Source organism: Delphinus delphis, chromosome 2, assembly GCF_949987515.2.
Source record: "Delphinus delphis chromosome 2, mDelDel1.2, whole genome shotgun sequence".
Taxonomy (NCBI): domain Eukaryota; kingdom Metazoa; phylum Chordata; class Mammalia; order Artiodactyla; family Delphinidae; genus Delphinus; species Delphinus delphis.
In genome coordinates this window covers 61,682,385-61,708,336 of record NC_082684.1, presented here as the reverse complement: position 1 = coordinate 61,708,336, position 25,952 = coordinate 61,682,385, and the positions used below count along the sequence as shown (strand labels likewise).

The following is a 25,952-nucleotide window of genomic DNA, read 5'->3' as shown; positions in this document are numbered from 1 at the left end:
AGATTGCTTAACTTAACTCTTGAAACTTGATACAGGATTTCCATTGGGTGTATCAATTTTGTCCTGGTGGCAGCTCTTGTTAGATAGTAGTATATATCTCTGACGTAAGTTTCAGTGTAATTCATGTGTAGTCGCTTTTTGTGTTCTATAAGATTTGTAATTCTTTAATAAAAATTTAATGTGTGTATCTGTCTCAAGCACACTTTCAACTTCCTTAGTTGTAAGACCATAATTCTCTATACATACGCAGCATTTTCCTGAGTCTTGAGCTATCAGTCCTATGTTTGGAATGTATTTATTATAAAGCATTGGGTGTTTTAAAATTCATAGTTCTCTAAAACTAATATTTTCCCATATAACTTTAAGGGGAAATGGGAAAACGTTAAGATCCAAAAAATATTCTAAAAATTAAATGAGACAAGATAAGATAATTGAAACGAGAGAAAGCCAAAGATATGGCTTGTAACTATGCAAATGTATGATAATGTAACTTGGAGAATTACATATTATATCATGTCCAATTTTGAGTAACTGTGAACAGAAAAAATACTAAATCAGTGATCAGGAAAATCTTTAAGTAACAACTCTGAAACAATGTAACACCTTAAGAAACTTTGTTGGACTCTCAGGATTAAAAATAAAACGCGTTAATCAGCATTATTGGAGAACCATGTTTTTTATTTGAAAGCTGAGTCATTAAGCACCTTAAGTCCTTTAATTCAACCAATACTGACTATCTTTCAAAAATATATTAATATATTTTCTTACCATAGTAAACCTAATATAATTGTATCAGATACGCCTTGCTTGTTTCAAGGATCAGAAAATCACGCCCAAAATTTCTTTAAAAAAAATAAAAAAGCTTATTTTTCACATAACTGAAAGATCAAGGATAAGGCTAACTTCCAGAGATTACTTTTTGTTCAGTTGTTAACTGTAATTTTAGTCAACTTTATTGAGGTATCATTTAAATACAATAAATTGCATCCATCGTAGGGGTATACAGTTCAGTGAATTTTTTTTTTAATATGGCCATTTCTTTTTTTTAATTAATATATTTATTTATTTTTGGCTGTGTTGGGTCTTCGTTTCTGCGCGAGGGCTTTCTCTAGTTACGGCGAGCGGGGGCCACTGTTCATCGCGGTACGCACGCCTCTCACTGTCGCGGCCTCTCTTGTTGCGGAGCACAGGCTCCAGACGCGCAGGCTCAGTAATTGTGGCTCACGGGCCCAGTTGCTCCGCGGCATGTGGGATCCTCCCAGACCAGGGCTTGAACCCATGTCCCCTGCACTGGCAGGCAGATTCTCAACCACTGAGCCACCAGGGAAGCCCCCAGTTAAGTGAATTTTGACAGATATGTGTCCATCATAATAAAGATACAGAGCATTTCAGTCATCCCAACCAAAAGATTGTTCTGCTTTCCAATCTATCCATCCCTCCACCCCTGGCCCCAGTAATCCCTGATCTGCTTTTTGTCACTATAAATTCATTTGCATTTTCTAGAAGGTTATATTAATAGAATCGTATATGTACTCTTTTGTATCTGGCTTCTTTCAGCATGATGATTTTGAAATTCATCCATGTTGCATGTATCAGTAGTTCATTCCTTTTTTCAGCTTCAGGAAAGTCTTGCTCTCTGAAGTTTTATTCCATCTCTGGATTTTGTTTGTTTTCCTCTGTATACTTACTTAATTTTCAGGTTATATGGAGCTAGAAACTTCAGCTTTATGCTTCCCAGTTGAAGTCTAAAAGGGAAAAGCAAATTATCAAAAATAGAAATCCTGGAATTGGGGCTAGCTAACTTGGCTTGGACTAATAGGGATCATGTGCTTATTTACTTATCTCTGAAATGATTGTTGTGGCCAAAGGAATGAAATATACTGACTGCCTTAGGTCAATCCAGGTCTATCCCTAAAGCTAGATTGTGAGTGGGGAAGGAGGGTGTGATGGTTAATTTTATGTGTCAGTTTGCCCAGGTATTTAGCTAAGCATTATTTCTGGATATGTCTCCAGATAAGATTAACATATGAATTGTTGAACTCAGTAAAGCAGATTGCCCTCCCCAATGTGGGCGAGCATGATCCAATCCATTGAGGGCCTGAATAGAACAAAAGGCAGAAGAAGGGAGAATTTGTTCCTTCTCTGCCTATTTGAGCTGGGACATCAGTCTTCTCCTACACTTGGACTAGGATTTGCATTATCAGCTACCATAGTTCTTAGGCCTTCAGACTCAGGCTGGGACTTACAACATTGACTCCCCTGTTCCTCAGGCCTTCAGACTCAGACTGAACTACACCATAAGTTTTCCTGGATGTCCAACTTGCAGATGGCAGATCTTGGGACTTCTTAGAGCCCTATTGGTTCAGTTTTTCTGGAGAATCCTGACTAATACAGATGGGTTTCCAAAAGAAATTTGAAATATTATTTTGCCAGAAGAACTAAGAAAGAATGAAGCATAATAAAACAAACCAAAGACAGATTTCTACTTTAATAACATGACTAAAAATTTATGCAGGCATGTAGTAAAACTGCATTCAGTTTCTATTCCTTACCTTTTCAACTCTTAAAGAAAAGAAAGATAAGCACAAATTTAACATATGCATATGTGTATATACATTCATATATTTATGCATACTCATACATACATATTGTGACTAATCACATGGTCTACATGGAATAGATCCGTGTTTTTTAAGTTGGATTCCTTGACAGTCTGGAAATCTAGGTCTTTATTCTGTTTTTCATCAATTTTTATGGTATATATTCCATGTTGCGTCTTCTGGCCCTTGATTTTTTATTCTTGAGAATCATTTATTCACAAAAATTCAGTGTGTTTTGAAATAAAAGGCTTTAGCTTCTGCTTCTGGGTGGGATCAAGTGGTTTACAACATTCCAGCACTCCTTTCAAGAACAACTGAGAAAAATAATTTATTTAAAGGGATCAGAGAGCTGTTGGGGGCAATGAGAACAAAATTGCCCCAGACAGTGGTAGCATAAAATCTGAAAGGAGAACTGATTTCTTTAGTCACTTTTACCCTGTAGGCATTCACTGATTATCTGTACATAGAAATCTGAAAATTCCAGCCTTATACTCATGGAGGGTCACTGCTAGGACACAGAAAAACCAGCAGTTTTTTGGTGGTGATGTTGAGGGAAGGGGAATTCAAGTGCCTTCACTACATTTAGTAGTGCCTTCAGGACATCTGAGGCTGTACAGGTTAGGAGATTAAAAACATAAACAGAAGGTCTCTGAGAATCAGGATGGACTTCACTGCTGTTTTACGAGAACCAAAGGCTACAGACTGGCATTTACAACTGTACCATTCTTGTTTGAATTAATGTGATCACCTCCTACTCCATCTGCCTGGCATAAGTAAGGCTGAACCTCCAGAATAAATAATGTCTGAAATCTCTACCATTATTTTACAAGTAATTACAGGCATTCAGTTGAAAATTACTAGGCACAAAAAAAGATAAGACTACATGACGAAAACCAAGAGAAATGCACATTATATAAAACACCTCAAAGTTGATCCAGATATTAGATGGAGTTAGATGGACAAGGACTTAACAATAGCAATGCAATACCTATCAAATTACCAATGGCATTTTTCACAGAATTAGAACAAAACATTTTACAATATGTATGGAAACACTAAAGCCCACAAATAGCCAAAGCAATCTTGAGAAAGAAAAATGGAACTGGAGGAATCCAACTCCCTGACCTCAGACTATACTACAAAGCTACAGTCATCAAAACAGTATGGCACTGGCACAAAAACAGAAATACAGATCAATGGAACAGATAGAAAGTCCGGTGATAAACCCATGTCCCTATGGTCACCTAATCTATGACAAAGGAGGCAAAAATACACAATGGAGAATGCTCGCTTTGGCAGCACATATACTAAAATTGGAACGATACAGAGAAGATTAGCATGGACCCTGCGCAAGGATGACACACAAATTCATGAAACGTTCCATATTTTTTTGTGTTGTCCCACATATTTTGATTACTCACTTACATGTTTCAGGTGGACCAGGAGATAGCAGTCAGACCTGGTATTGTTTCCAAAGATAGCAAAGGAAAACTCATGTGTAAACCAATCTTTTCCAAAATTGTATCACTTTTTGTGGAACACAGTGATCTTCAGTATGCTTCTCCAGGGGGTCTTATTGGAGCTGGAACAAAAATTGACCCCACTTTGTGCTGGGCTGACAGAATGGTGGGGCAGGTGCTTGGTGCAGGTGGAGCTTTACCTGAGATCTTCACAGAATTGGAAATTTCCTATTTCCTACTTAGATGACTTCTTGGTGTATGCACAGAAGGAGACAAAAAAGCAGCAGAGGTGCAAAAGCTGTCTAAGAATGAAGTGCTTATGTTGAACATAGGGTCCCTTTCAACAAGAGGAAGAATTAGTGCAATCAAGGCTGATTTGGGTAAAATAGTTCTCACTAATGCTGTGTGCACAGAAGTAGGAGAAAAAATAGCCCTTAGCTGAAGAGCTGAGAAACACTGGCATTTAATTGTTGGGGTCAGATAAGAAGAGAAGTAACATCAAGCCAACAGTAGATGATGACTGAAGATTATCAGTTAAATAATACATTTGGATGAAGTTAGAATTTCTCTTAACGACCTAGAGGTATAATTTCAGAGCAATACTGGGGATACAGTTCATTACATTAGTAGAAATGTAAGGTTGTTTTCATTTTCTTCTGATGAAAATTACCCTCTACTACTAAAGTAAATAATAGGGTCTATAATAAATGTCAGAATTGGCAGATTGATGGATTTAATCCACATTTTAGCAGTAATTGATCATTAACAGTGTTACATTTGTGCATCAATTCATGTTTGAAATGAAACTGCTTTTACAACCAGCCTTTGCTATAGCATACATACCACTGACTCTGTTTGAAAAAAGTTTTTCTCTTATTAAAAAAAAAAAAATATATATATATATATATGTATATATATACACACACACACACACACACACACAATGGAGAAAAGACAGTCTCTTCAACAACTGGTGCTGGGAAAACTGGACAGCTACATGTAAAAGAATGAAATTAGAACATTCTCTAACACCATACACAAAAATAAACTCAAAATGGATTAAAGACCTAAGTGTAAGGCCGGATACTATAAAACTCTTAGAGGAAAACATAGAACGCTCTTTGACATAAATCACAGCAAAATCTTTTTCAGTCCGCCTCCAAGAGTAAAGGAAATAAAAACAAAAATAAACAAATGGAACCTAAGTAAACTTAAAACCTTTTGCACAGCAAAAGAAATCATAAACAAAATGAAAAGAAAACCCTCAGAATGGGAGAAAATATTTGCAGGTGAGCAACTGACAAGGGATTAATCTCCAAAATGTACAAACAGCTCATGCAGCTCAGTATCAAAAAACAATCCAATCCAAAAAATGGGCAGAAGATCTAAATAGACAGTTCTCCAAAGAAGACGTACAGATGGCTAAAAAGCACATGAAAAGATGCTCAACATCACTAATTATTAGAGAAATGCAAATGAAAACTACAATTAGGTATCACTTCACACCAGTCAGAATGGTCATCATCAAAAAAACCTACAAACAATAACTGCTGGAGAGGGTGTGAAGAAAAGGAACCCTTCTGCACTATTGGAGGGAATGTAAATTGGTGCAGCCACTATGGAGAACAGTATGGAGTTTCCTTAAAAAACTAAAAATAGAGCTACCATATGATCCAGCAATCCTACTCCTGGGCATATATCTGGAGAAAACCATAATTTTGAAAAGATACATGCACCCCAATGTTCATTGCAGCACTAGTTACAATAGCCAGGACATGGGAGCATCCTAAATGTCCATCAACAGAAGAATGGATAAAGAAGATGTGGTACATATATACAATGGAATATTACTCAACCATAAAAAAAGAATGAAATAATGGCATGTGCAGCAACATGGATGGACCTTAGAGATTGTCATACTGAGTGAAGTTAAGTCAGACAGAGAAAGACAAATGTCATATGATATTGCTTATATGTGGAATCTAAAAAAGGTATAAATGAACTTATCTACAAAACAGAAATAGAGTTACAGGTGTAGAAAACAAACTTATGGTTACCAGGGGATAAGGGGGAGAGGGATAAGTTGGAAAAAGATATAATAGCTATGATTAAAATATTCAAAAGATAGAGAAAATGAAAGAGAAAGCAGATAGACTAAGTATTTCACCAGAAAATTGGAACCTCTATAAAAGGATCAATTGGAAATTCTAGAGCTGAAGAATACAATATCTGAAATTGCAAGCTTATTAGATTGGTTTAGGTGCAGAAGACAAGATTAGTAAAATAAATAACAGATTGACAATAAATTTTTTAATTGAAGCACAGAGATACAAAGAAATTTGGGTGAGAAAAAAATGTATCTGAGAAGACAGGTGAAATTTAAATAGCCCAGTATATGTGTAATTGGAGTCAATGAAGGAGATGAGGAAAACAGTGGCACAGAAGCAATAGTTGAAGAGATAACAACCAAGATTTTTCCAAAACTGATGGAATACTTTCAAACCACAAATTCATGAAGTTCTAAGAATTTCCAGCAGGATAAATAAATGAAAACCACACATAGACACAACATAGTAAAAGTTATGAACTTCAGAGAGAAGGAGAAAAATCTTAAAAGCAGACTAAGGAAAGTGGTTTGTTCAAAGAACAACAATAAGACTGACTGCTGCCTTCTCAATATAAATAATGGAAGCCAGAAGAGAGTAGAATGACATAATTAAAGCTCTGGAAAAAGTTGCCAATGTAGAATTCTATGCCCAGTTTAATATCCTTCAAAGTGAAAGGACAAAAACTTAGAGAATTCGTCACTTGCATGTCTGCATTGAAAGAAATAGTAAATGGAGTTCTTCAGATAAATGGAAAACAATACCAAACATAAAAACAGAAATGTAGGAAGGAATGAAGAGCAACCAAAAGGATAAGTGTACTGAGAAACATTAAAATATTGACTTAATGTAGCCTATTCAACAACAACAACAATAATGTCTTCTGAGGTTTAAAATGTATTTATAACTAAAATGCATGGCAAAAATAACCCTAATGCCAGGAGGCATGTAATGTACTCAAAATGTGTAAGCATCACTGATAAAAGTAACTGTTCATATTAGTTAAAATTCAGGAAAACAAGTTAGAAAAGTTAGAATCTCTAAGATAACCATGAAAAAGGATGTTAAACAATGCATGCTTAGGAACAACAATGAAATCAAAGCAGAAATTTAAAAATACCTTGAGACAAATGACAATGAAAACACAACCATACAAAATCTACGCGATGCAACAAAAGCAGTTCTTAGAGGAAAGTTCATGACAATACAGGCCTTCCTTAAAAAACAAGAAAAATCTCAAATGAACAACCTAAGCTACCACTTAAAAGAATTAGAAAAAGAAGAACAAACAAAACCTAAAGTCAGCTGAAGGAAGGAAATAATAAAGATCAGAGAGGAAACAATGTATACTTAGGAACTACTAAAGGAGGTTGGTGGTATAATAGAATATATTGAATGATCCATAAGATGATAAAGGAGAGAAAAGGAATGCAAAAAATGGATCAGATGGAAACCAAGATTAAAATTGTAAACATAATTGTAATAAGGGTAATGTGCTAAATGAAAAGGACAAATATTCTAATTAAAAAACAGAGATTGGGGCTTCCCTGGTGGCGCAGTGGTTGAGAATCTGCCTGCCAATGCAGGGGACACGGGTTCGAGCCCTGGTCTGGGAAGATCCCACATGCCGCGGAGGAACTGGGCCCGTGAGCCACAATTACTGAGCCTGCGCATCTGGAGCCTGTGCTCCGCAACAAGAGAGGCCGCGATGGTGAGAGGCCCATGCACCACAATGAAGAGTGGTCCCCACTTGCCACAACTGGAGAAAGCCCTCACACAGAAACGAAGGCCCAACACAGCCATAAATTAATTAATTAATTAATTTTTTAAAAAAACAGAGATTGTCAGACTATGTAATAAAACAAAACCCAGCTGTGTACTGCTTATAAGAAATACACCTTAAATTATAATGGTACAGAAAGCTGAAAGTCAAGAGTGACAAAAGAAACATTATGCAGGTGTTAAAATAAAGCTGAGGTATTTATATTCATAGCAAACAAAGTGGACTTTAAGAAGCGTTATATTAGAAATAAAGGATATCTAACATTGATAAATATAAAGAAGATATAACAATTCTAAATCTATAAACCCAGTAGTAGTTTCAGAATATATAAGGTGAAAATTGATGGAACTGAAAGGAGAAATAGACAGATTTACAATCATGTGGTAGATTTTAACACATCTTTCTCAGTAATTGATAGAATAAACAAAATCAGAAAGGATATAGAAGATTTCAACAATATAGTTAACCACCTGATACACACACATACACACAGTGGGGGCAGGGGGGAGTTAGAGAGAGAGAGAACTTTGCAACTCAAACAGACCATAGAGGGAAAGCGATATACTTAAAATGTATTTATTAGAAAAGCAAAAAGGCCGAGAGTGAATATTCTAAGATTCTACCTCAGGAAGCTAGAATAAGAACAGCTGAATGGCAATGAACCTGGCAGTCAAGAACTTATGGGAAGAGCATTTGGGGGTAGGGGAGTTGATAAAATAAACATTCTGAGGCAGGAATATACATGATATAGTGAGTAAATAGGAAGAAATTCAAAATGGCTGGAACACAGTGAGTGAGGGGGGAATAGATACATGAAATTAGATCTGAAACTTAAGCTGGATCTCTTTTTTGCAGATGATCATGATCTTATACATAGAAAACCCTAAAGAGTCCACCAGAACACCATTAGAGCTAATAAGTCAACAGAGTAACAAAATTCTAACGATGAGCAATCTCAAAAGGAAATTATGAAAACAATTCCATTTATAATAGCATCAAAAAAATAAAGTACTGAGTATTTAACTTAACCAAGGAGAGGAAAGACTTGTACAATGAAAGCTACAAAAGAAAATTGATGAAAGACATTAAAGAAGACATATATAAATGGAAACACATCCCATATTCATGGATTAGAAAACTTAATATTGTTAAAGAATACTACCCTGTAAGGTAGATAGCTAGTGGGAAGCAGCCGCCTGGCACAGGGATATCGACTTGGTGCTTTGTGACCGCCTGGAGGGGTGGGATAGGGAGGGTGGGAGGGAGGGAGACGCAAGAGGGAAGAGATATGGGAACATATGTATATGTATAACTGATTCACTTTGTTATAAAGCAGAAACTAACACACCATTGTAAAGCAATTATACCCCAATAAAGATGTTAAAAAAAAAAAAAAAAAGAATACTACCCAGAACAATCTACAGAGTCAATGAAAAATCCCTATCAAAATCCCAATAACATTTGTTGCAGGAATAGAAAAACCCATCCTAAAATTCGTATGGAATCTCAAGGGACCCATATAGTCAAAACAATCTTGAAAAAGAAAGTACTCAAAATTCCTGATTTCAAAACTTACTACAGAGCTGTAGTAATCAAAACACTGTGTTACTGGCACAAAGACAGACATATAGACCAATAGAGTAGAATAAAAGACCCCAGAAATAAACCACATATATATATATAATCAAATGAATTTGGACACCGGTGCCAAGACCATTCAGTGGGGAAAGGACAGTATTTTCAATAAATGATTATGGGAAAACTGAATATCCACACCCAAAAGAATGAAGTTGGACCCTTACCTAACACCACTTATAAAAATTAAGTCAAAATGGAACAAAGACCTAAATATAACAGCTAAAATCATAAAATTTTTAGAAGAAAACATAGGGCAAAAGCTTCATGTCATTGAATTTGGCGATAATTTCTTGGATATGAATCTAAAAAACATAGGTACCAAAGAAAAAATTGATAAGTTGGATTTCATTAAAATTTTATTTAATTGTTCATCAAAAGACAATACCGGGGCTTCCCTGGTGGCGCAGTGGTTGAGAGTCCGCCTGCCGATGCAGGGGACACGGGTTCGTGCCCCGGTCTGGGAAGATCCCACATGCCGCGGAGCGGCGGGGCCCGTGAGCCATGGCCGCTGAGCCTGCGCGTCCGGAGCCTGTGCTCTGCAATGGGAGAGGCCACAACAGTGAGAGGCCCGCGTACCACAAAAATAAATAAATAAATAATAATAATAATAAAAAAAAGACAATACCAACAGTAAAAAGACAGTGCATAGAATGGGAGAAAATATTTGCAAATCATATATTGATGCTTAATAAGGAATTAGTATCCAGAATATATAGAGAACTTCTAAAACTCAACAGCAAAAAACCAAAACAACCCAATTAAAAAAAGGGCAAGGACTTGAATAACCATTTCTCCAAAGAAGGTATACAAATAACCAATAAGCACATGAAAAGATACTCAGCATCACTAATCATTAGGTAAATGCAAGTCAAAATGGCAATGATACACTCCCTCACACTCATTAGGATGGCTACTATCAAAAAAAAAAAAAGACAAAATAATAAGCGTTGGTGAGGATGTGGAGAAATTGGAACCCTTGTGCACTGTTAGTGGGAATGTGAAATTGTTCAGTCGCTGTGGAAAACAGTATGGTATTCCTCAAAAAATCAAATAAAACTACCATATGATCAAGCAATTCCACTTAAGGGTATGTAGCCAGAATAATTGAAAGCAGGGTCTCAAGAGATATTTTTATACCCATGTTCATAGAAGCATTATTCAAAATAGGTAAAATGTGGAAGCAGCCCAAGTGTCCATGGATAAGCAAAATGTGGTGAATACATGCAATTGAATATTATTCATCCCTAAATAGGAAGGAAATTCTGACACATGCTGCAACATGAATGAACCTTGAGGACATTATGGTAAATGAATTAAGCCAGTCACAAAAAGACAAATACTTTATGATTCCACTTAGATGAGATACTTAGAGTAGTCAAAATCATAACGGAGTAGAATTGTTGCCAGGGGCTTGGGGGCGGAGGGAAATAGAGTTATTATTTAATGGGCATAGAGTTTCCGTTTTACATAATGTAAAAAATTATGGATATGGATGGTGGTGATGATTGCAGAACATTATGAATATGTCTAATACCACTGAACTGTACACTTAAAATAGTTAAGACAATAAATTTTGTTATGTGTATTTTACCACATTTGGTAACTTGGGGGAATAAAAGGTAAGCTGGAACTTTATTATGGTTTTAAAGTGACTTCTACATTGATAAGACTTTGGATTTTATGATAAGTGTGTATCAGTGGTGTTTAATAGCAAATGAGAGACATAATTTAAGGTTTAAGAAGATCATGCTGGCTACTACTATGTGTAATAGCATTTGTAAAGGGTATGAATAGAAGCAGGGAGAACCATTAGGATACTATTATATTAGCTTAGATGAGAGATGAGAGTGGCTTAATTAGGGTGTTAAGAAGTAGAAAGAGTAGATGGGTTCAAGACAACGGCTGAAAGTACTTTTATGTTTGCATTCTGTGTTTGGATATCATAGTGACGGTGATTGTGTTCATTGGTGGGGGGTGCTTGGGGGAGTAACTTAAAGGAAAGAGAAGATTCAAGGATCAGTGTTCTGATTTTAGGCTGGGCAAATAGTAGTATTGCAGTTGAGGTAGGAAAGATGAGAAGAGATAGGGTAGAACTCAAAGTTTTCGTTGGGCTATGTTAGTTTTCACTTTAGTCACTTTGAATATACCACGGTAGCAGTTAGGTACAGACATTTGGGGTTCTCAGAGACGAAGCCAGGGTGGGGGGTGTAAATTTTTAGAATCATCTATATACATGGTTAATAGACCATGGGTCTAGATTAGAGTATTAAGGGAAGAATACAGATAGAGAAGAGGAACAAGATGAAGCCCTGTGTCATTCTAACGTATTTGAGGTGAAGGAGAAGAGAGAAAAGGAAGAGCAAAGGAGAGTAGGAAGAAACACAGGAGAGTGGAGTAGCTAGGAGATCAAGGAAATTTTCACGTCAGAGAGGGATATGGTCAACTCTTTCAATTGCTGTATAGTCCATCTAGTGAAATGAAGAAAAATACTTTTCGCTGGATTTGACTGTGCGGAGATTTATATGGTGACCTCAGTAGGAGCATTTTCAGTGGAGCAATGGGTATAAATGCTCTGGGGGAGTAAGCTGAAGAGAAAATGTGTAATGAGAAAGTAAAGATAATGTAAACAAGTATCAGTTTGCTGTATAACTGAACAGATGGAGTGGTAGTTAAAGGGAGACCTGTGTCAAAGGAGGATACATCTGAAATATAGAAAAAAAATACAGTGTAGGAAGGATATGTATTCATACACGTAACCAGTTTGAATGTTGTTTTCACCTTAACTTTTTATATTTTGTTGGAAGCAAACCTCAGTTTGTGAGGTTGAATGAATGAATGAATGAATGAAAAGTGAGAAAGTAGAGATAATATCATGGGCTATTTTTCATCCTCTCACTTTAAAACATAAGGTACATATCCTTAGCTCTGCCCACAGTAAGCTTATGTCAGATCACCTAACAACCTATCAAAAATTCTTTCCAACTCTTTAGGCGTCAGAGGACTAAGGTCTCACCCTCATTTCTCGAGTAAAATAGAGCTGTGGATTACTAACCTCATTCACCTTTATTTCCCCCAGAGATGCATTGCCAAAAGAAAAATGTACAATCTCAATTTCTTCACCTTTTTCCTTTCTTTAACTGTTTATTATCTATAACAACTTAATAGTAAAAATCATTGGAAGTGGATTAAGATGCACCTGCCTCATGCCAAAATCTGCAGTAATGGTTGGACCTTGACTATAATTCTTTGTGATAAATTAAGGAGTTTGATGTTGGTTTTGTTCCGTTAATTTGTGATTTAAGAAAGGACTTTTTAGGTATCCAGGATGTCCTAGTGCTTTGTCCAACATTATCGTTAGAAATACATTTAAAATCTACATGAAGGGGACTTCCCTGGAGGTCCAGTGGTTAAGACTTCGGCTTCCAATGCAGGCGGTGCAGGTTTGATCCCTGGTCGGGGAGCTAATATCCCCGGGGAGCTAATAACCCAAAATATAAAACAGAAGCAATATTGTAACAAAGTCAATAAAGACTTAAAAAATAAAATAAAACAGAAGCTGTACTGTAACAAATTCAATAAAGACTTTAAAAATGGTCCACATCAGGGCTTCCCTGGTGGCGCAGTGATTGAGAGTCCGCCTGCCGATGCAGGGGACGCAGGTTCGTGCTCCGGTCCGGGAGCACGTGCTGCGGAGCGGCTGGACCCGTAAGCCGTGGCCGCTGGGCCTGCGCGTTCGCAGCCTGTGCTCCACAACAGGAGAGGCTACAGCAGTGAGAGGCCCATGTACCGCAAAAAAAAAAAAAAAAAAAAAAAAAAAAAGTCCACATCAAAAACATCTTTAAAAAATATAATAAAATCTACATAAAAATATGTTTAATTATAGAATTTTGTGAATGTTTGGAATCTTGGAATTTTTTACCTGAATATCTTGCATCAAATAGATCAAATACAATGTGATAAATCGATATTTTGTTCCCAGTTTCCAAAATTGCATGTAACGTAGTGAGGGAATGTTAATAAGTGTGTTGAAAAGCAGTCTTCCCCAGAAAATAAGTTTGCATACTTATTAAACAAATTTCTTTGTGGGATTTCTCAAAGTCTTTAATTTTCTAATGTTCTTTGTTCATTTCTAAAAGAGATTTAAAGTACAGCAGGGACACTTATATGACCAAGGGATCCTTTGTTCCCTTAGCACAAGTTAACATCGGTTGCGAGTTTCCTGTCACTCAGTTTGGGAAATTGTGGCATAAGCGAGGTTCAAATGTGGTCTGAATTATAGATCCATCACAAATTTGTCACCATTATGTTATTGCGGTGACATCAAAGTATATACAGTACAATTTCTTCATTCTTAATCCTAAACTGCGATAAAAAATAATTACCCAGTTGAGCCAATTGCCGTGATTGTGGCTTTATCTTCAAGCTTAATTTTGTCCTCAGTGCCCCTTAGCGATTCTTTTAGCATGATCTCTACAACAACCGTTTCTAACTTCCACTATTCTTTTAGAGGTCTTAATTCCAGTGTTCTTCCTCTTTCTCTCTGAGAAGATAAACTTGCATCTTACTTCACAGAGAAAATGGGTCTAGTAAGAATGATCTCTCAACCTCATCCTTATTTGCTTTCCTAATGTCTCAGAGGAGGTGACATCCCTCCTTCTATTCAGAGCTATTCCATCTGCTGTGCTCTCAATCCTGTATTCTCTTGTTATAACAGCTGTTTCTAAATGATAGTCTGTGGATCAGCTGTGTATCAAAATTACCTGTAGAGTTTTTAAAAAATACAGATTCTGAAGCCCTCCCTCAGAGGATCTGATTCAGTAGGTCTGTGATAGGCCCTGAAAATCTGTTTTTAAAAAGTTCTCCAGGTGATTCTCATATGTAACCGGTTGTGGGGACCACTGATGGATGGAATTTTGATCTATTAGCTATTTTTTTAGTACTTTCAGTGGGACAAATGTTTTTGATTTTTAAGAATTCCAGTTAATCAGTTATTTTGTCTATGGACTGTGTTTTTGGCATCATCCTAAGAACTCTTTGCCTAATCCTAGGTCATAAAGATATTCTCCTACATTTTCTTCTAGAAGTTACATAGTTTTACATTTTACATTTAGACTTATCCATTTTGAGTTAACTTTTCTGTAACATGTGAGTTAACTTTTCTGTAACATGTAACAAGTGACAGGTTGAAGTCTTTTTTTTTTCTTGTTTTTTGCATATGGATGTTTAATTGTTCCAACACCATTTGTTAAAGGACTCGACTCTCTCTGTTGAATTGCTTTGCACCTTTATCAAAAAAACAATTAACCGTATTTGTGTGGCTTCACTTCCGGACTAGCCAATCTGTTCTGTTGATCTGTCTGTCTATCCCTTCACCAATACCAGGCTGTTTTGATTTCTGTGGCTTTATAGGAAGTCTTAAAATTAAATAGTGTGATTACTCCAACTTTATTCTTCTTTTCAAAATTATTTTAGCTATTCTACTTTCCTTACCTTGTGTAAGTTTTTAAGTCAGCTTGTCTACATCTACAAGAAATCCTGCTGAGATTTTGCTAGGAATTGACCTATAGATCGATTCAAGTAGAATTGACATCTTTACTATTTTGAATATTACAGTCCATGAACACGATATGTGTCTCCATTTATGTCTTCTTTGATTTCTTTAATAGCAGTTGTCATTTTGAGCATACAGATCTTGTACAAGTTTTGTTAGATTTACACTTAAATATTTATTATCAATATTGTAAATAATATTGTTTTTAATTTTGTGTTTCCAGTTGTATATTGCCAGTATACAGAAATACAATTGATTTTGGTTTGTTTATCTTGTTTCCTGCAGCTTTGATGAACCCACTTATTAGTTCTAGGTTTTGGGGGTTTTGGGGTGATTTTTAAGATTCCTTGGTATTTTCAACACAGGCAATCATTTATCTATAAATAGGGACTTTTTAATTTCTTCCTTTCACATGTGTATGTCTCTTCTTTCCTCTTTTTTCTTTATTGCACTGACTGGAACTCCCAGCAGTGTGTTGAATAAGAGTGGTGAGAGTGAACTTCATTGCCTTGTTCCCAATCTTGGGGAAAAGCATTCAGTCTTTCATCTTTAAGTATGTTGTTAGCTGTAATTTTCTGTAGATACTCTTTATCACAACAAAGACGTTCTGTAGAGTTTTTATCATGAATGGATGTTGAATTTTCTCAAAGGCTTTCTCAGCATCAGTTGAACACAGAAGTAGTTTGAACTCATGAATTCAAAATTGGATTCCAAATAAGTTACAGTTTGCTACAGAAATTGAGAAAGTCCTGTTTAACTTGTCTGCCTTTAGTGGGTAGAATTGTGTCCTAAAAAATCCTTAAGTTCTAATCCCTGGTACCTATTAATGTGACCTTATTTGGAAATCAAATCTTTGCAAATGTAATCAAGTTAAAATGAGATTATAGGGCTTCCCTGGTGGTGCAGTGGTTGAGAGTCCGCCTGCTAATGCACGGGACACGGGTTCATGCCCCAGTCCGGGAAGATCCCACATGCCGCAGAGCAGCTAGGCCCGTGAGCCATGGCCACTGAGCCTGCGCGTCCAGAGCCTGTGCTCCACAATGGGAGAGGCCATAACAGTGAGAGGCCCGCATACCGCAAAAAAACAAAAAAAAAAAAAAAAATGGGGTTATACTGCATGAAGGTGGACCCTAATCTAATGACTGGTGTCCTTATAAGAGGAAAATTTGGACACAGACTCAGAAGACACTGGAAAGAAAACCATGTGATGACAGAGGCAGAGATTGGAGTGATGTGTACACAAGCCAAGGGATGCTAAGGATTGCTGGCCACCACCAGAAGCCAGGAAAAAGGCAGAAAACAGATTCTCTCTCATAGTGTCTGGAAGAAAGCAATCCTACTGACGCCTTGATTTTGAACTTCTGGCCTCAGAACTGTGAGAGAATAATTCTTGGGGTTTTAACCCACCCAATCTCTGGTAATTTGTTCCAGTAGTCCTAGGAAACTAATATAATGCTGCTTCCTGGTGACTTTGAGTTCTAAAACGGTTTTATTCCAAACAATGGTCTTGTTTGTTTGTTTTTTGGTCATATAAGTCTTTTTCACCACCTACACATAACTTCAAACAACTCAGGTGGTCCACTCTTCCTTCTTTAGGCTCCTTATAGCTTTTTCAGTGGTCATGAAACAGTTTTAGAGAAAAGCATATAAATATCCTCATTGTGTTTCCAAATCATAGAAGGGCATTCTTTTTGTCCTATACTTTAAAAATATGATTTTATTACAAGCCAGCCTTTTAATATCTTTTCTATGGCCAGCAACAATGATAGCCATCATAGGCACATATCTAAGGAGGCTGTCTACCTCCATTTCTATAAAGTAAAAAATCTCATTAAATAATATTGCATGTTTTGGGAGAATCAAAAGTGAACAAAAACTTTCGTTATAAAAGCCTCAGTATCACGGGTAAACAGATCATACCCCTGTCTTAGAAGTATTGCATACAAAGTGTGCGGGACATTTGGCAGGTAAGATCTTTTCATTTTCTTTGGGAAGAAGTTTATAGACTGAAAAGAAACTGCCGAAATTTGCATTTACACTGTCTGCCTAATATCCAGATAAATGAGAAAAGTCTAGTTTATATTTGGACAAGATATCAACAATCTTTTGTTTTATGTTTTCTACGGTTTAAAACCCTCACAGAAATCAAGAAGACAATTTGAAACTCCCTTTGTCAAATGAAAGTACCTAGTAAGTAGGGGGGATGATTTTTGTTTCTCTGACTTGGCACATCACTTGACATGGTACAGAAAGCGTGATTGCCATTAAGTGCTGACAAAGTCAGCACTGCACTGTAAGGGGCCAGCACAACTCTTATCAAAATCCCTTTTTGTTTATCCGTTGTTGCCGCCTCTGAGCCAAAATAGGTAATTTTACTCAGTTTCATAGAACAGTCAAGGAAACAAAACAATAGTTTGTGCCTGTTTTGTGTAGTATGCCCAGGCTAATGCAGCCTGATGTAATTTATTATTATTGGTGTGATTTGGGGAGAAAAAAAAACCACAAAAAACCCTTTTGATTGATTTAGAAACACTTGCCTGTCTCACCCCAGACTTGGGAGATTCAGTTTCCATATGTTCTTTCACATCTCCCTCTCCAGCATGTCCAACCCCAAATTCTCTCTGCATATCTTACAGTATGTTCTGTTTTGATTGTTTATCTGCCTAATCTACCTGTGCATGTGTCCTCCCATTTAGCCTTCATTTTTGGTGATGTCTGGGTCATGCTGGCATTGGGATTGTCATTCTCATTTTCATTATCTGAACTCTTAGAAAGCATGTTCATAATATTCACTGTGTTAAACATTAAACTAGCACTATCTTGATACAAAGCACAACAATTACTGCACAGAGGAAGTCAGAGATGAACTGTTAACATTGACAATGTACTTTTGTTGAACTTAAGTTGCATCACTAGGAGTGATGCAATGATGAATGATCCATGATTGTGAACCACAAATCATGGTTGCTAAATTAGTGGCCAGAGAAAAAAGCAGCAACTGCAGAGGAAAAGGCAGATAATTTTGCTGTGTCCGTCAGATACTAAAACCAGTATTGCTTTCAGCCCTATTTTTTGGACTACCATATGAGTTTGTACTCCCCCCTGCCAAACTTCGGCACCCATTGCCAAAGATCAGAACTTTTTACATCCCATGGAGGGGTTTCCCAAAATGGTTGGTCAGCCTGTGGACAACTCTGATGTCAGAGAGTGGACTCTTGAAAGTGAAGCAAAGGAGGTTGTACTTGGTATGATAGAAATAAGGCAGTTTTGATGATTTTTCCCTGAGGAATGACAAAATGTATGACTTGATAATACCAGAGTTGGAGGAAAGTAATCTCACAGGTTTTAATAGAGTTAACTAGGGCAGGTATAGGAAGGTAGGAAAGACTGGCTTGGAGGCTGTTGGAGTATTTCATGAATGAAGTGCATAAGTTCAAATTACTGGGACTGGAGGTCATTGATAAGGATAGGACAAAGTTCAGTGAACCCTGCAGGATCAATACTGACTCCCTATGGAGTCAATATTATGATCCAAAAGGAGGACTATTTGCCATTTGTACAAAAGGAAAACAAATACAACTTTTAAAAGTTTGAATGAATGATAGGAAAAGAAGTGGTGGAATAAAAGTTGTTTTTGCCCTGAATACCAGAGCTCCAGTAGGCCCTCTTGTCTTGGAAAGAAGCTATCTCTGTCCAGTTAATGATCATGCCCTAAGAGAAACTTGCCAATCTGCCTAATGAAGAAACTACTTACTAAATCTTGCTCATCACCACTCTTCCAAATACACTGCTGTGGTTTTCAGATGTGCTGAGGGAACCCATATGGGCTGATATGAATAGGCTTGAGAGTCCACATGTAATTCAGAGAATTTGATTGCTGCATGGAGAAAGACCATATTCTACCACACAGTTGGCTCCAATTGAAGCTGTTTTAGTACAAGAAGAAAACTTAAAAATTAAAATAAAACTTCTTATGGAGGGTCAGATATTTTGAGGGAGTGATCAAAATAGACCAGCATCAAAAAAAAAGATATCATAGGAGATTTGAACAACAGAATGATCAGGGACAAAAATCTAGTGATCTGGAAGAACAAAGGGAGAAAACAAAGAATTGGAGTGAAATGCTAGACAGAGAAAACCTGGTGTGTGGAAAACAGGAGTAACTCTAGAAGTGAAAGGAGTAGGTGTAAGGGAAACCATATTCAAAGAAATAATAGATGAAAATTCACTTGAACCAAAGAAAAACTCAAGTTATCAAAATGAAAGTACATCGCAAGGACTGGGTAGAATAAATTTTTTATTCATATGTAAATTTATATACATATGTTAAATGTATAGATATATCTGGCTAGGATATCTGTACTCTGTTGGTAAAAAGAAAATGTTTCCTTTCCAGCATAGGAATAATGGTTTGCAAAGGAAAGAGCATCATACTTGTATTAAATTTCTCACCTGCAAAACTGATAGTAGTACAGTGCAACTATATTAATAAATCTTACAGGAAGTACTGCAATCTAAGAATCCTATATCCAAAATATCATTTATACAAGTGGGCAAAGCAAAGGCTTTTGTTTTATAACAAGTAAGTCTAAGAAAGTTCCTATTTATCCTTACTTGAAGAAGTATTATAGCCTACAGAAAAGTAAAACAGATCTCAAAAGAAGGAAAGATAATGTATAAGAACCAGTGGTAGCCAATATGCCTTAAAATTTATAGATAAATTTAAGCAGTGATAAGATGATTTTAAGTGTGATATGCGTTGAGAAAGGATTCTCAAAATATGTTACATACAACAGGAAAAATCCAAAATATGGCATGGACTACAGTTTGTTTGTTTGTTTTTTGCGATACGCGGGCCTCTCACTGTTGTGGCCTCTCCCGTTGCGGAGCACAGGCTCCGGACGTGCAGGCTTAGCGGCCATGGCTCACGGGCCTAGCCGCTCCGCGGCATGTGGGATCTTCCCGGACCAGGGCACGAACCCGTGTCCCCTGCATCGGCAGGTGGACTTTCAACCACTGCGCCACCAGGGAAGCCCTGGACTACAGTTTTAAACTATTTCAAGTAAACTGTAGGAGTGGTAAGTGAGGATAGAAGAGGTTTTAAAAAACCTTATTTTTACTTTTAAAGTTTTACCTTTATTTATGAGGTGTATCAATTATGAGGTGATGTAAAACTGGAATTAGTATGTGGAATATGAAATTCAGTAAAGCCAAATTGATTATTTCAGTTAAGAGGATAAAGTTTTCTATTCATGGGGATATACATGGTGGGTCAACCTAAATTAAATAAACCATATCTTTTTATGATATGATTTACTTTTTGAACAATAAGTAGACAAAGATATCTTTGTTATTTTTCAATATTTATATTCACTGAAAATATAATAAGATCGTATATACTACATGCTGGAAATACTAAAAGGAAAAGAAATTTGCCATCTATTGGGTAGATAAATGTACAAAAAATGCAAATGTAATTAGATGAATGCTATAAGAGATATATACACAAGGTGAAGTGAAGCATAGGACAAAGAATAGTTTTTGTGGGGAGATTTGAAAGAATGCAGAGCAAGTTAATGAGTGTGCCAGTGAGCAAGGTGGGAAAGGCATGCTGAACAGTGGAAATGTGGATGAGAAAATGCAGATGTGTATCCCAGGTTATTAAATCATACAGTAAAATTCTTAAATTGAAATGCATTGGCGGACCCCAGAGACGGGCGCGAGCCGCGGCTGAGGGCGCTGACTCCAGAGACGGGCGCAAGCCGCGGCTGGAGGCGCGGACCCCAAGGCGGGCGGGAGACGTTGGGGCTGCTGCTGCCGCCACCAAGGGGCCTGTGCGCGAGCGCAGGTCGCTCTCCACTCCCCTCTTCCGCGGAGCCTGTGCAGCCCGCCACTGCCGGGTTCCCGGGATCCGGAGACGACTTCCCCGGGAGAGCGCACGGCGGGCCTCGGGCTGGTGCAGAGTCACGCCGGACTTTGCCGCCGCAGGCCCGCCCCGCATTCCGTGCCCCTCCCTCCCCGCCGCCGGCCTCCGTACGCCAGAACCCCCGAATCAGCGGCTCCTTTAACCCCGTCCTGTCTGAGCAAAAAACAGACGCCCTCCAGCGACCTACACGCAGAGGCAGGGCCAAATCCAAAGCTGAGCCCCTGGGAGCTGTGAGAACAAAGAAGAGAAAGGGAAATCTCTCCCAGCAGCCTCAGAAGCAGCGGATTAAAGCTCCACAATCAACTTGATGTACCCTGCATCTGTGGAATACATGAATAGACAGCCAATCATCCCAAATTAAGGAGGTGGACTTTGGGAGCAAGATCTATGATTTTTCTCCCTATTCCTCTTTTTGTGAATGTGTATGTGTATGCTTCTGTGTGAGATCTTGTCTGTATAGTCTTGCTTCCACCATTTGTCCTAGGTTCTATCCGTCCATGGTTTTTTCTTAAAATTTTTTTTCTTAATAATCAATTTTAATTTTAAGAACGTTATTATACTTTACCTTCGTCCTTTCTTTCTTTCTTTCTTTCCTTCCTTCCTTCCCTCCTTTAGACAACGAATCATCCCAAATTGAGGAGGTGGTCTCTGACAGCAAGATTTATGATTTTTCCCCCTTTACCTCTTTTTGTGAGGGTGTATGTGTACGCTTCTGTGCAAGACTTTGTCTGTATAGCTTTGCTTCCAACATTTGTCCTAAGGTTCTATCCGTCCCTTTTTTTTTTCTAATTAAGAATTTTTTAATTCAATAACTTTATTATACTCTATTTTATTTTTACTGTATCTTCTTTCTGTTTTCCCTTCTTTCCCTCCTTCCTTCCTTCCTCCCTCCCTCCTTTCGTTCCTTCTTGCCTTCTTTCCTTCCTTGCTTCTTTCTTTCTTCCTTCCTTCCTTCCTTCCTTCCCTCCTTCCTTCCCTCCTTTAGACAACGAATCATCCCAAATTGAGGAGGTGGTCTCTGACAGCAAGATTTATGATTTTTCCCCCTTTACCTCTTTTTGTGAGGGTGTATGTGTACGCTTCTGTGTAAGACTTTGTCTGTACAGCTTTGCTTCCAACATTTGTCCTAAGGTTCTATCCGTCCTTTTTTTTTTTTTTTTTCTAATTAAGAATTTTTTAATTCAATAACTTTATTATACTTTATTTTATTTTTACTGTATCTTCTTTCTTTTTGTTTTTCCTTCTTTCCCTCCTTCCTTCCTCCCTCCCTCCCTCCCTCCTTTCGTTCCTTCTTGCCTTCTTTCCTTCTTTGCTTCTTTCTTTCTTTCTTCCTTCCTTCCTTCCTTCCTTCCCTCCTTCCTTCCCTCCTTTCCTTCTTTCTTTCCTCATACGTCTACTAATTCCCTCTACTTTTTCTCCCTTTTATTCTGAGCCGTGTGGATGAAAGGCTCTTGGTGCTCCAGCCAGGAGGCAGGGCTCTCCCTCTGAGGTAGGAGAGCCAACTTCAAGACACTGGTTCACAAGAGACCTCCCAGCTCCAGATAATATCAAACGGCGAAAATCTCCCAGAGACCTCCATCTTAACACCAGCACCCAGCTTCACTCAACGACCAGCAAGCCACAGTGCTGGACAACCTGTGCCAAAAAACTAGCAAAACAGGAACACAACCCCACCCATTAGCAGAGAGGCTGCCTAAAATCATAATAAGGCCACAGACACCCCAAAACACACCACCAGACGTGAACCTGCCCACTAGAGAGACAAGATCCAGCCTCTTCCACCACAACACAGGCACTAGTCCCCTCCACCAGGAAGCCTACACAACCCACTGAACCAACCTTAGCCACTGGAGACAGACATCAAAAACAGGAGGAACTACGAACCTGCAGCCTGCAAAAAGGAGACCCCAAACACAGTAAGATAAGCAAAATGAGAAAACAGAAAAACACACAGCAGATAAAGGAGCAAGATAAAAATGCACCAGACCTAACAAATGAAGAGGAAATAGGCAGTCTACCTGAAAAAGAATTCAGAATAATGATAGTAAGGTTGATCCGAAATCTTGGAGATAGAATGGACAATAGAATGGACAAAATGCAAGAATCAGTTAACAAGGACCTAGAAGAACTAAAGATGAAACAAGCAATGATGAACAACACAATAAATGAAATTAAAAATACTCTAGATGGGATCAATAGCAGAATAACTGAGGCAGAAGAACGGATAAGTGACCTGGAAGATAAAATAGTGGAAATAACTACTGCAGAGCAGAATAAAGAAAAAAGAATGAAAAGAACTGAGGACAGTCTCAGAGACCTCTGGGACAACATTAAACGCACCAACATTCGAATTATAGGGGTTCCAGAAGAAGAAGAGAAAAAGAAAGGGACTGAGAAAATATTTGAAGAGATTATAGTTGAAAACTTCCCTAATATGGGAAAGGAAATAGTTAATCAAGTCCAGGAAGCACAGAGAGTCCCATACAGGATAAATACAAGGAGAAATACGCCAAGACACATATTAATCAAACTGTCAAAAATTAAATACAAAGAAAGCATATTAAAAGCAGCAAGGGAAAAACAACAAATAACACATAAGGGAATCCCCATAAGGTTAACAGCTGATCTTTCAGCAGAAACCCTACAAGCCAGAAGGGAGTGGCAGGACATACTGAAAGTGATGAAGGAGAAAAACCTGCAACCAAGACTACTCTACCCAGCAAGGATCTCATTCAGATTTGATGGAGAAATAAAAACCTTTACAGACAAGCAAAAGCTGAGAGAGTTCAGCACCACCAAACCAGCTTTACAACAAATGCTAAAGGATCTTCTCTAGGCAAGAAACACAAGAGAAGGAAAAGACCTATAATAACGAACCCAAAACAATATAGAAAATGGGAATAGGAACATACATATCGATAATTACCTTAAATGTAAATGGACTAAATGCTCCCACCAAAAGACACAGATTAGCTGAATGGATACAAAAACAAGACCCTTACATATACTGTCTACAAGAGACCCACTTCAGACCTAGAGACACATACAGACTAAAAGTAAGGGGATGGAAAAAGATATTCCATGCAAATGGAAACCAAAAGAAAGCTGGAGTAGCAATTCTCATATCAGACAAAATAGACTTTAAAATAAGGACTATTAAAAGAGACAAAGAAGGACACTACATAATGATCAAGGGATCGATCCAAGAAGAAGATATAACAATTGTAAATATTTATGCACCCAACATAGGAGCACCTCAATACATAAGGCAAATACTAACAGCCATAAAGGGGGAAATTGACAGTAACACATTCATAGTAGGGGACTTAAACACCCCACTTTCACCCATGGACAGATCATCCAAAATGAAAATAAATAAGGAAACACAAGCTTTAAATGACACATTAAACAAGATGGACTTAATTGATATTTATAGGACACTCCATCCAAAAACAACAGAATACACATTTTTCTCAAGTGCTCACGGAACATTCTCCAGGATAGATCATATCTTGGGTCACAAATCAAGCCTTGGCAAATTTAAGAAAATTGAAATTGTATCAAGTATCTTTTCTGACCACAACGCCATGAGACTAGATATCAATTACAGGAAAAGATCTGTAAAAAATACAAACACATGGAGGCTAAACAATACACTACTTAATAATGAAGTGATCACTGAAGAAATCAAAGAGGAAATCAAAAAATACCTAGAAACAAATGACAATGGAGACACAACGACCCAAAACCTGTGGGATGCAGCAAAAGCAGTTCTAAGGGGGAAGTTTATAGCAATACAAGCCCACCTTAAGAAGCAGGAAACATCTAGAATAAACAACCTAACCTTGCACCTCAAGCAATTAGAGAAAGAAGAACAAAAAAACCCCAAAGCTAGCAGAAGGAAAGAAATCATAAAAATCAGATCAGAAATAAATGAAAAAGAAATGAAGGAAACAATAGCAAAGATCAATGAAACTAAAAGCTGGTTCTTTGAGAAGATAAACAAAATAGATAAACCACTAGCCAGACTTATCAAGAAAAAAAGGGAGAAGACTCAAATCAATAGAATTAGAAATGAAAAAGGAGAGGTAACAACTCACACTGCAGAAATAAAAGAGATCATGAGAGATTACTACAAGCAACTCTATGCCAATAAAATGGACAATCTGGAAGAAATGGACAAATTCTTAGAAATGCACAACCTGCCAAGACTGAATCAGGAAGAAATAGAAAATATGAACAGACCAATCACAAGCACTGAAATTGAAACTGTGATTAAAAATCTTCCAACAAAGAAAAGCCCAGGACCAGATGGCTTCACAGGCGAATTCTATCAAACATTTAGAGAAGAGCTAACACCTATCCTTCTCAAACTCTTCCAAAATATAGCAGAGGGAGGAACACTCCCAAACTCATTCTACGAGGCCACCATCACCTTGATACCAAAACCAGGCAAGGATGTCACAAAGAAAGAAAACTACAGACCAATATCACTGATGAACATAGATGCAAAAATCCTCAACAAAATACTAGCAAACAGAATCCAACAGCACATTAAAAGGATCATACACCATGATCAGGTGGGGTTTGTTCCAGGAATGCAAGGATTCTTCAATATACGCAAATCTATCAATGTGATAAACCATATTAACAAACTGAAGGAGAAAAACCATATGATCATCTCAATAGATGCAGAGAAAGCTTTTGACAAAATTCAACACCCATTTATGATAAAAACCCTGCAGAAAGTAGGCATAGAGGGAACTTTCCTCAACATAATAAAGGCCATATACGACAAGCCCACAGCAAACATCATCCTCAATGGTGAAAAACTGAAAGCATTTCCACTAAGATCAGGAACAAGACAAGGGTGCCCACTCTCACCACTC

General features: G+C 37.5%; 1 protein-coding gene, 1 non-coding gene and 1 pseudogene across 4 annotated transcripts in view; all 3 read left to right on the top strand.

Annotated features, from left to right (window-relative positions):
* Positions 1–25,952, top strand: part of MIPOL1 (mirror-image polydactyly 1) — a 309,506-nt gene that overhangs the window by 165,575 nt on the left and 117,979 nt on the right. The window lies entirely within an intron of this gene.
* LOC132421495 (U6 spliceosomal RNA) lies at positions 3,884–3,990 on the top strand. Its single transcript, XR_009518739.1, has one exon. It is a non-coding gene; the product is annotated as a U6 spliceosomal RNA (small nuclear RNA).
* On the top strand, positions 3,968–4,749 carry LOC132419574 (eukaryotic translation initiation factor 2 subunit 3 pseudogene; annotated as a pseudogene).